The sequence below is a fragment of the Dermacentor andersoni genome, unplaced genomic scaffold (assembly GCF_023375885.2).
Source record: "Dermacentor andersoni unplaced genomic scaffold, qqDerAnde1_hic_scaffold ctg00000042.1, whole genome shotgun sequence".
Taxonomy (NCBI): Eukaryota; Metazoa; Arthropoda; class Arachnida; order Ixodida; family Ixodidae; genus Dermacentor; species Dermacentor andersoni.
The window spans coordinates 479,889-488,006 of NW_027314756.1; the positions used below are offsets into that span (position 1 = coordinate 479,889).

General features: G+C 44.1%; 1 long non-coding RNA gene across 1 annotated transcript; it reads left to right on the plus strand.

The window, feature by feature from the left end:
• Positions 1-334: 334 nt before the first annotated feature.
• Positions 335-7,491, plus strand: LOC140214416 (uncharacterized). The gene is made up of 3 exons (XR_011891354.1): positions 335-675; positions 1,932-2,018; positions 7,383-7,491. It is a non-coding gene; the product is annotated as an uncharacterized lncRNA (long non-coding RNA).
• The last annotated feature ends 627 nt before the right edge of the window (positions 7,492-8,118 follow it).

Sequence of the window (8,118 nt, forward strand, 5' to 3'; positions counted from 1 at the left end):
ACGCGTTTCAGTTTCAGATCCAGCGAAAGCCTCGTCCCGCGCGGACCAGCCAAAGCGTGTGCAGCGAAAGAAAGCGCTTCGTACCGTCGGAGAACGGCCCACAACAAGCAAGCGATTCGAAAGCGCGCGGGCTATGCAGCAGCTTTCTGGTACTGTCGGGTGCTGGGAGCCTGCGCGCGTGTGATCTCGTAACTCTGTGCTTCGAAAACGGCGTGTTGCATTCGCTACATTTGACGGTGCTTTTTCCCGTCAAATTTGGCAGGCAGTCTGGCGACATTGACTCGCAAAGCTGGCAACAGGTTTAAACCACACCAGTCAGAACTCTGCCCGAGTTGCTACGATGTGTTTGTTTGATCGTGTTTTTGCGTTTGCTGTAATGAATTGTGACTTAGTTCGCGTGCACAAAAGTGTCAGAAGATAGCTTGTGTCTCGCTGCAAACTCGCGGTATGCGTGGTGCGCCAGGCAAACGTGGACCAACGATTTTCATGCCATGGAGTGCGTTCCCTTTGTCCGTGGTGATTGTGGAAAGTTCGGTGGACGCCGCAAAGAAATGATGCGCATTATTAGCGTTCCGCAGGTCGTCCACTACGCAACTGCGTGTATGCGGGAATAACTTTGCAGCTCCGGCAACTTGGAGGGCGCTTTTCGACCGCATCGTACGTACCATTTAAAAGGTGAGTACTCGTGCTTCCTACCTACACGCATGCTGTGCGTGCTTCTCGTGTGTGCATAGAGCGCCTTGCGAGCGTAGGAAATAGAACTCCCGCGACGACATTGACTGTGCTGATGCTTGCTAAGCGCTGGTTGACATAATTTGGTTGCGCAATTTTATTGGCTTAATGCTAAATGAAAAATGTAGATGAGCGTTTCCTTCCGGTGAGAGGGGTTAGGTTCGGCAACAGTCCTCATTTGCGCGAGCTGCCGCTTTTCTGCTGAAGTTGGATAATAATGACTCATCTGCCTCTTCACCTATTCTTACTGCAATGACGTTTCCTCTCGCGTATGCTTCGAGGTTGTAAATAATCTCTGTTTACGCGGTTGTCGGTTTCCGAGCAGTTATAGGGAAAAAGTATAAACACCATGCAAGTGATCTTGCGTGCGACAGCGACGCGATGTAGATGGCTGTCGCGCTCGCTCGTTTCCTACAAGCGGTACCCTATGCGAGCGACGACATTGAGAGCCGTCTCCCCGGTGTTGCCGGTATGAGGGCAGCAAATACGCGCCAAAAGTGGTCAAACGTGTGCTTTATTATATTAAGTTGCTGTGTTTTACTCAAAGGAGCAGCGTAAAACATTTCTTTAAAGTCTTGCAGTAGGTTCTTAACCTTGCACGTATCAAAATAGTCGTTTGCTCGTTCCGTGCAACAAGCAGTAGACTCGACTGATGTACATCCAGTTCGGGCTTCACGCTGTTGTCTAGTCGCCCATAGCACTTCTGGGCGACGAGCGACGAATTCTAGATTTCCAGAACCAGGCGACAAGAACGAGCGATCTGTTCGCGCGACGGCCCGTTTTCTCGCTCAAAGCCGTCGCGCACGAAATCTCCCTAATAGGGTTTGGGCTAAAAAATGTAAGCAATCACGGCTTGCTACTACTACAGCTTACGTTTTGAGACAACGTGTTTTGACATAACTTTGACATAACTTGACAAGGGAAAGTTGCTTTAAGTAAGTGATAGAAAAAAAAATGAATTGTTACGTAAACAAACATTTGTTTGTAATCTACTGTAGCTGCATGTCTTAAAATTTTGCTGTCATGAAGGGGTCCCTATTATTACGATATTCATCAGTGACTTCGACCTTGTGCTCTGTTCCCACCTTGCAGTGGTGCAAACATTGTTTTTGTGACTTTTTAGGTGCTCCTTGCTTGTGTTCACAATGTGACTTTTCAAAGTGCCACTGCTATAAGTTAACACAGAACTTATCTTGCAGTGGCGAGGCCGTGACCAACAACAGTGTCCACGTCGGGGAGGAGCTATGGCTGCAGCAGCACGGTGTGTAATCGGATGGTCTGGTCAGGTATGACTGAAGTGTATGTTTGCAAAAGTAGGATTTTGGTATCTTTCGTCGATATGTTTATGGACATATTACTCAGCACTGCTTACTATATCGGCTAAATATCTGTTCAACTTTATTCAACTTGCTGCTTATTTGTGTTTGTAGACATTATGTACACATTACCTTGTTCACTTTCAAACTAGACCTAACCTGTCTTGAGGTTGTTTTTTTTTGCATCAATCACTTGGCTGCATGTTACATCTTATTTTACTTAGTACACATTATATCTACCCTTTGTTTTATTGATTTGAAACTTTCCTATGTTATACTTTTTATATCCACTTTCCTTTCCGTTTATGCTACACGCTTGTGCTGTTTCTGCACATGTAAGGATTCAAAGTGTAATAGGCAAATATGTCACAGGTCTAAGCATGCAGCATGCTTACCACTGTTTACCAGGTTCTTCTCAAGGTACAACAAACACTCCTTTATCAGTGAGGGAGTGCTTACACCTTCATCAGCAGCTTTTGAAATGCCAAACACCAAATATTTCCTTATCTAACTGCCTGGCAAACCGTCTGAGCACTTGCTTGTTTTGAAAACACAGGTAGCATTTACGAGCACATCTTCGGCAGTGGTCAGCCAAATTGGCAGTGCCTGCTAGAGCGTTCACAGCGTTCCGGTGCTCCCTAAGCCTCTCATTCAGGCACCTGCTCATTTGTCCAATACAGCACTTTCTACAGGGAAGTGAAATCTTGTATACCACCCCCACATTGCAGTTAAGAAAGTGAGTGACATGCTCCTTAGTGCATGTACCATGATTCCCGGCATTGCTTACCAACCTGCACATTCTTGCGAGCTTTAGTGGCGCTGAAGAAAACACCTGCACTGCACTGGTTTGCCACTTTCTTTAGGTGGTGGGACACCCCTTGTACATATGGCACAGCCACAGGGCGCCCACTGGGACGTGCGTTATTGCACCGAGCAGCTGCCAGATCAGTTTTTACCTCTTTAATGAGGCTCCTAGTAACTGACACCAAGGTGTTATCGAGATAGTTGGCCCTACATAAATGGCTCGCTTGTTGCTGAGTGCTGCAGGAAACCTGGTGCACAAGATTTAACCAGAACAGCTCTCGGGCAGCTAGGAGCTATGCATCTTTTAACATGGAGTGTGCCAAACAGTAGTCGAGCAAGGGCTTCTTTTTCCTAAGAGAGTATATATAAGAAAGGAAAGTATGATTTAAAATTATACGAATATCGAATGATTGCATGCGACCATCTTCTGGCAACTCGTGTGAACTTGAGTCCTACTGAACACTGTTCAAAAACACGCACAATGTTTTTAACAGCAAAGCCAGCACAACAAGAAAGTCATTGGCACTACCACATTGCCCACTGGACGTGCAGTAACGCATGTCCCAGTGGTAGCCGTGCAGCTCTGTCATACGTACACAGGGTGTCCCACCGCCTAGAAGAAAGGTGGCGAACAAGTGTGGTGTAGGCGTTTTTTTCAGCACCACTAATGCTCACAAGAATGTGCAGGTTGGTAAACATTGCCGGGAGTCAAGGTACATGCACTAAGGAGCATGTCACCCACTTTGTTAAATGATATGTAGTGGTGGCATACTACATTCCACTTCCCTGTGGAAAGTGGTATATTGAACAAACAGGTGCCTGAATGAGTGGCTTGTGGAGTACCGTAACGCTGTAAATGCTCTCACGGGCGCTGGCCACGAAGTCCCACCTCTAAGCGCCTGTGCGCTTGCGCCGCTTAGCTTCATTGCACAGCCATGCCATGCACGCTGGCAATCCGCGGAGTTCGGCCACTCTGCACCATCTTCGTACTAAGAATGGATCACCTTGTACATGGGGCAGACTGGCAAGTGCATCACCATGTGCCCAGGAGAGCACCATTATTCACTCAAGGGGCAAGTATGCTCGTCCCACTTGACAATGCATTGACACGACTGGTGATGCACGCCAGATTTAGATTGTTCATCTGTTTTCTTTACTTAAGGCAACCGATTGATCAACAATATCACTGAGGCATACCATTTAAAAAAGAGGGGCACCTGTCAGTCAGTGCTCATTAAGATTGCATTACAAAGAGGAATACTCTCTAAATGACACGGAATAGTGATCACTCCGTGCTTATTTGTTCTATTTTTATGCAAGTACTGTTTATCATGACTTTGTACATTTTTATTGCAACCAGTGCCCTTTGTCTTAAAAGATCGCTTGTGCAGTACAAGGGCACACGCAGTATAAATATTATATTTAATTTTTGCATCAAAATTAATGTTGAATTGGTAGCTTTTGTGTCCTGTTGTCTTCCTCCTGTCCCTTATATCACTCAAAAGATAAACTTTAACGTACACCAACTTTCTCAGTTACTTGCTTGTCAGTGTTGATAAACTTGAAATGTTGTTTTGAGCCAGAATATTCTTACCATTTCTCATTTCCGGTCAGCATAGTGCTACTCCTCCGGCTTTTTATAAAGCGTGCTAATATGTACTTCTCATTAATGCAATATTTAGTGCTAGTAGGTGATAGCTGAACTTGGACATCATGACAAGCGCAAAGGCACACACACACAGAGACACAGACTGGACGGGCGCTAGACATCAACTGAAGGGCTTAATGATAAAAAGCAGCAATGCACATATTGCGCAAAAACCTACAAAAAGATTAGAAGGTGCAATTGTCACTCAAGGGAATTCCACTTCCGCATGAGATATGCGTTTTTCTTGTCATGCAAGGACTCGTTTATCAACTTCATTGTTAATGCGCAATGTTTCAAATATTTTTCTAGCTTGCTTTGCAAAGCTGCGCATGACACAGGTGCCCTGAAAGTCAGGCTTGCACAAGCATCGCCTGCCGTGATCTGCCATATGTTCACCCCCTGCCACCGACTTAACAGCAGTGCGGTGCTCTCTCAGACTTTCATTGGCGCATCGGCTGGTCTAGCTCGCATAACATTTGCCACATGAAAGTGGCATCCTGCACACCACACCCACTCTGCACTTCTCGAAACATCTAGTGTCCTGTGATCTGCAGTCTGCCTTGGCAGCACTATTCACGACATTGCACATGCGTACAAGCCCTCCAAGTGCCGAAAAAATGACCAGGGTGGCGCATTTCCCAGCCACTTTCTTGAGGCGTTGGGTGAAGTCATGAATGTATGGCACAACAGGCCATGCCTTTTTAGTTTCAAGCTCATTGTGGTATGTCTGGCTCCCTCAATTCACTTCTTTAATCGGGCTTCCTGCTATAGAAGCCCATAATTTTGCAGGCATAGTACTTGGAGCTGAAGGCTGCATGCAACCTTATGGTCACAAAACTTTTTGAGAGGAGTATGCACGCACTATTTTGCAATGTGTCTTTTCAGAATTTTGCAATGGGCTAAACTGTAGCTAAGGACTGGCTTTTGGACCATGGATGGTATGAATAGCGCACCTGACCGTCATAAAAACAATATTGATATGAATTGAAGGCACCCCTCTTCAGGTAACTCAGACGTGAATTTGAATCTTTTGCCACAAGAATCAAAAGCACCAAGGACTTGGTTCACAAGCTCTTCAGTATGCTCAGGCCACACATCCTTTAGGATAACTCGCTAATTATCAACATATATGAAAATATGTATAATCTTAGATGCGCATGCTGTATCAAGGCATGTGCAAATATGTTTGTCACAAAATAATAACAGATCACTTAAACAGGAGCAATACATTGATTTAATACAAACCCCTCCTTTTGAAGGACGGGGCTTTGATTACAAGGGACTGCTGTAGAGCACAGGTAAAATCTTAAAAATTCCATAAGGTTGTCAATGTTTAAACGAGTACAATTTTGAAATGCAACAGGTCCAAAGCCATTGAGGTTTTCACGGAGAGCCCAAAAATGTTGGCTTTGCAGAATAGTTCGTTAATATGAAAAGTTTGTTAATGTGGTGTTTGTAGTAGCGATGTTTCACGGTACACTTCAGCCTCGAGAAACGTCACCTTCATGTTTGTTAATGTTCATGTTTGTTAAGCTCGATAATGGTTTAGTTTGAACTGTGCAACTTGTCATCAGCACAAAAAGGGGCATATAGAAAGGCACAGATACTGCTGAACACAAGCACTGAACTTCAAGGCTTTTATTCAAACAGTAGGCACTTTAACTTTAGGAGAAGATGAGCATGCTGATCTTATCTCCTGCTTTTGCATAGGGCCTTGAACCTTTTAAAAATCTTTCACAGGGACTGGAAAGTCCTTGAATATCCTTTAATTTCTCTCCCTGAGACTTTGCGAAAACCCTGGTTTAGGTATCTCAAACAGTTTTGGGTTCCGACAGTGGTGGAGGGCTCACGGATTATGCACACTGAAACTTCCATTCAGCCAGCTTCATGGGGAGGGGGATCAGGGGCTGTGACTGGAGGATGCTTGCTTCTGCTGTGCAATGCAGCTCTTAGCTTTAGCTGCATTTGTAGTGCAGAAAAAAAAGGCGCGAGTAAGAAGTGTAGCGGAGAAGTGAGAAACAGTGGTGGCTTTCGGCAGTTTATCAAATGCCTTTACTTTTGCTGTTACTGGAGCACCATATTAAAAAAATTCTCGCAGTTGACATTCATATGCACTACAGTTCTCACTTATAAGAATCCCACATATAACGAATTGTTGGTTAAAATCACCATTTTTCATTGCATTAATTTACGATTTTCTAACCATGCTTGTTGAAACTGTGTCCACATATATGAACATACTCAATAGCGCTGTACTGTTACAACAAACACTTCAAACCTGGTCGCAGTAAAAGGAGCGTGCACACCAAGTTCGAAGTTGTGACGGGACTTGGCGCATTCGTCGCTGCAGTTTAGTCGTGACCAAAATATAACTGCTGAGATAAGTGAGTGGTGCAAGTGGTTTTCAGAGGCCGCAAGGGAATTCACTCGTTTTCAACCAGGCAAGGGTTATCGTACTTTCAAGGCATGTCTCCAGTGGGCTTTAGAACAAGGCCATGTAGTGTGTGATGGCAGTGGCCTTTGGAGACTGGCATGCGTAGCTCTCTAGGTAACATGTGCTGCACTGTTCTCTGCATTGCGGTGCACCTATTTGAATCAATTGTTTCACTTTCTTCGTTAATTTCATTATTGCAAGGTTAGAATGTATGAAATGTGAGTGTTTGCTGCCCTTAAAATGGGAAAATTTTATTAGTTTAATCTTTTACACAAAAATGAATTTCTTGGTGAGGTTGGGTTTAACCCCATCTTTTAAAACTTGTTCGAGGGGCAGTTGCATCAGAAATTGACGTACCTAATTAACGTATATCATATTGTTTAATACAAGTGTGTTTTAGTGTTAAGAGTACTGCTCAGGAAAAAGAAACACTTCATATCTATTGCAGGTACAGATTGGTGTGGGATTTGTGATGCCACTCAACAAGTGGCATTACATATTCAAGTCTCCTTCCGACAGAATGTGCACATTAGAGTTGGCATGGAACCTGTGGACACCACTGCAAGAAGATGAAAGTAGCCTGACTGGACAGACCTGCCGGACAATGTGCCACACATCCAGGAAGCTTCCGGCAACACCGGAGAAAGTTGCTGCTTTGCAGAGTAAGTCAACAGTCACCTCATTTAAGAAACATAACTGCATATCTACAAGTTATCTGAATGAGTTAGCATTGCATGATGTATACAGAACGACAAGAAATGCCAAAGCAAGAATGAGGCAAGTGCCTATATGTATATCTTTTTCTTCTATTGTATATGCACTGTGTCTCGGCGCACAATTTAAATGTCTCTGTGGGTATGAAAAGCAGCACAAGATAATTTCGAGATATGGGTTTCCGGCGAAAACCACCCACACGGTTTCCGCCATAATCAGTTTGAATGAAAAACAATGAAGTCGGGTGGCAGCTTGCATTCGCTTGCTGCTTATTGTCTTAATAACAGAATTGAACATTTAAGCACCTCATTGTCTTTAAAATTCTAATGGAGACTTGGCAAGTGTTATTGTAGCGTTCCATGCTGAAGCTTTCATTTCACTGTTTTTGAAATAATGCTTCTCAAGAAAATTGGTTTCCGACACAGCTTGGAAATTGTAGTCTAAAAGAAGCCTTTTAAACCACTGCAGTT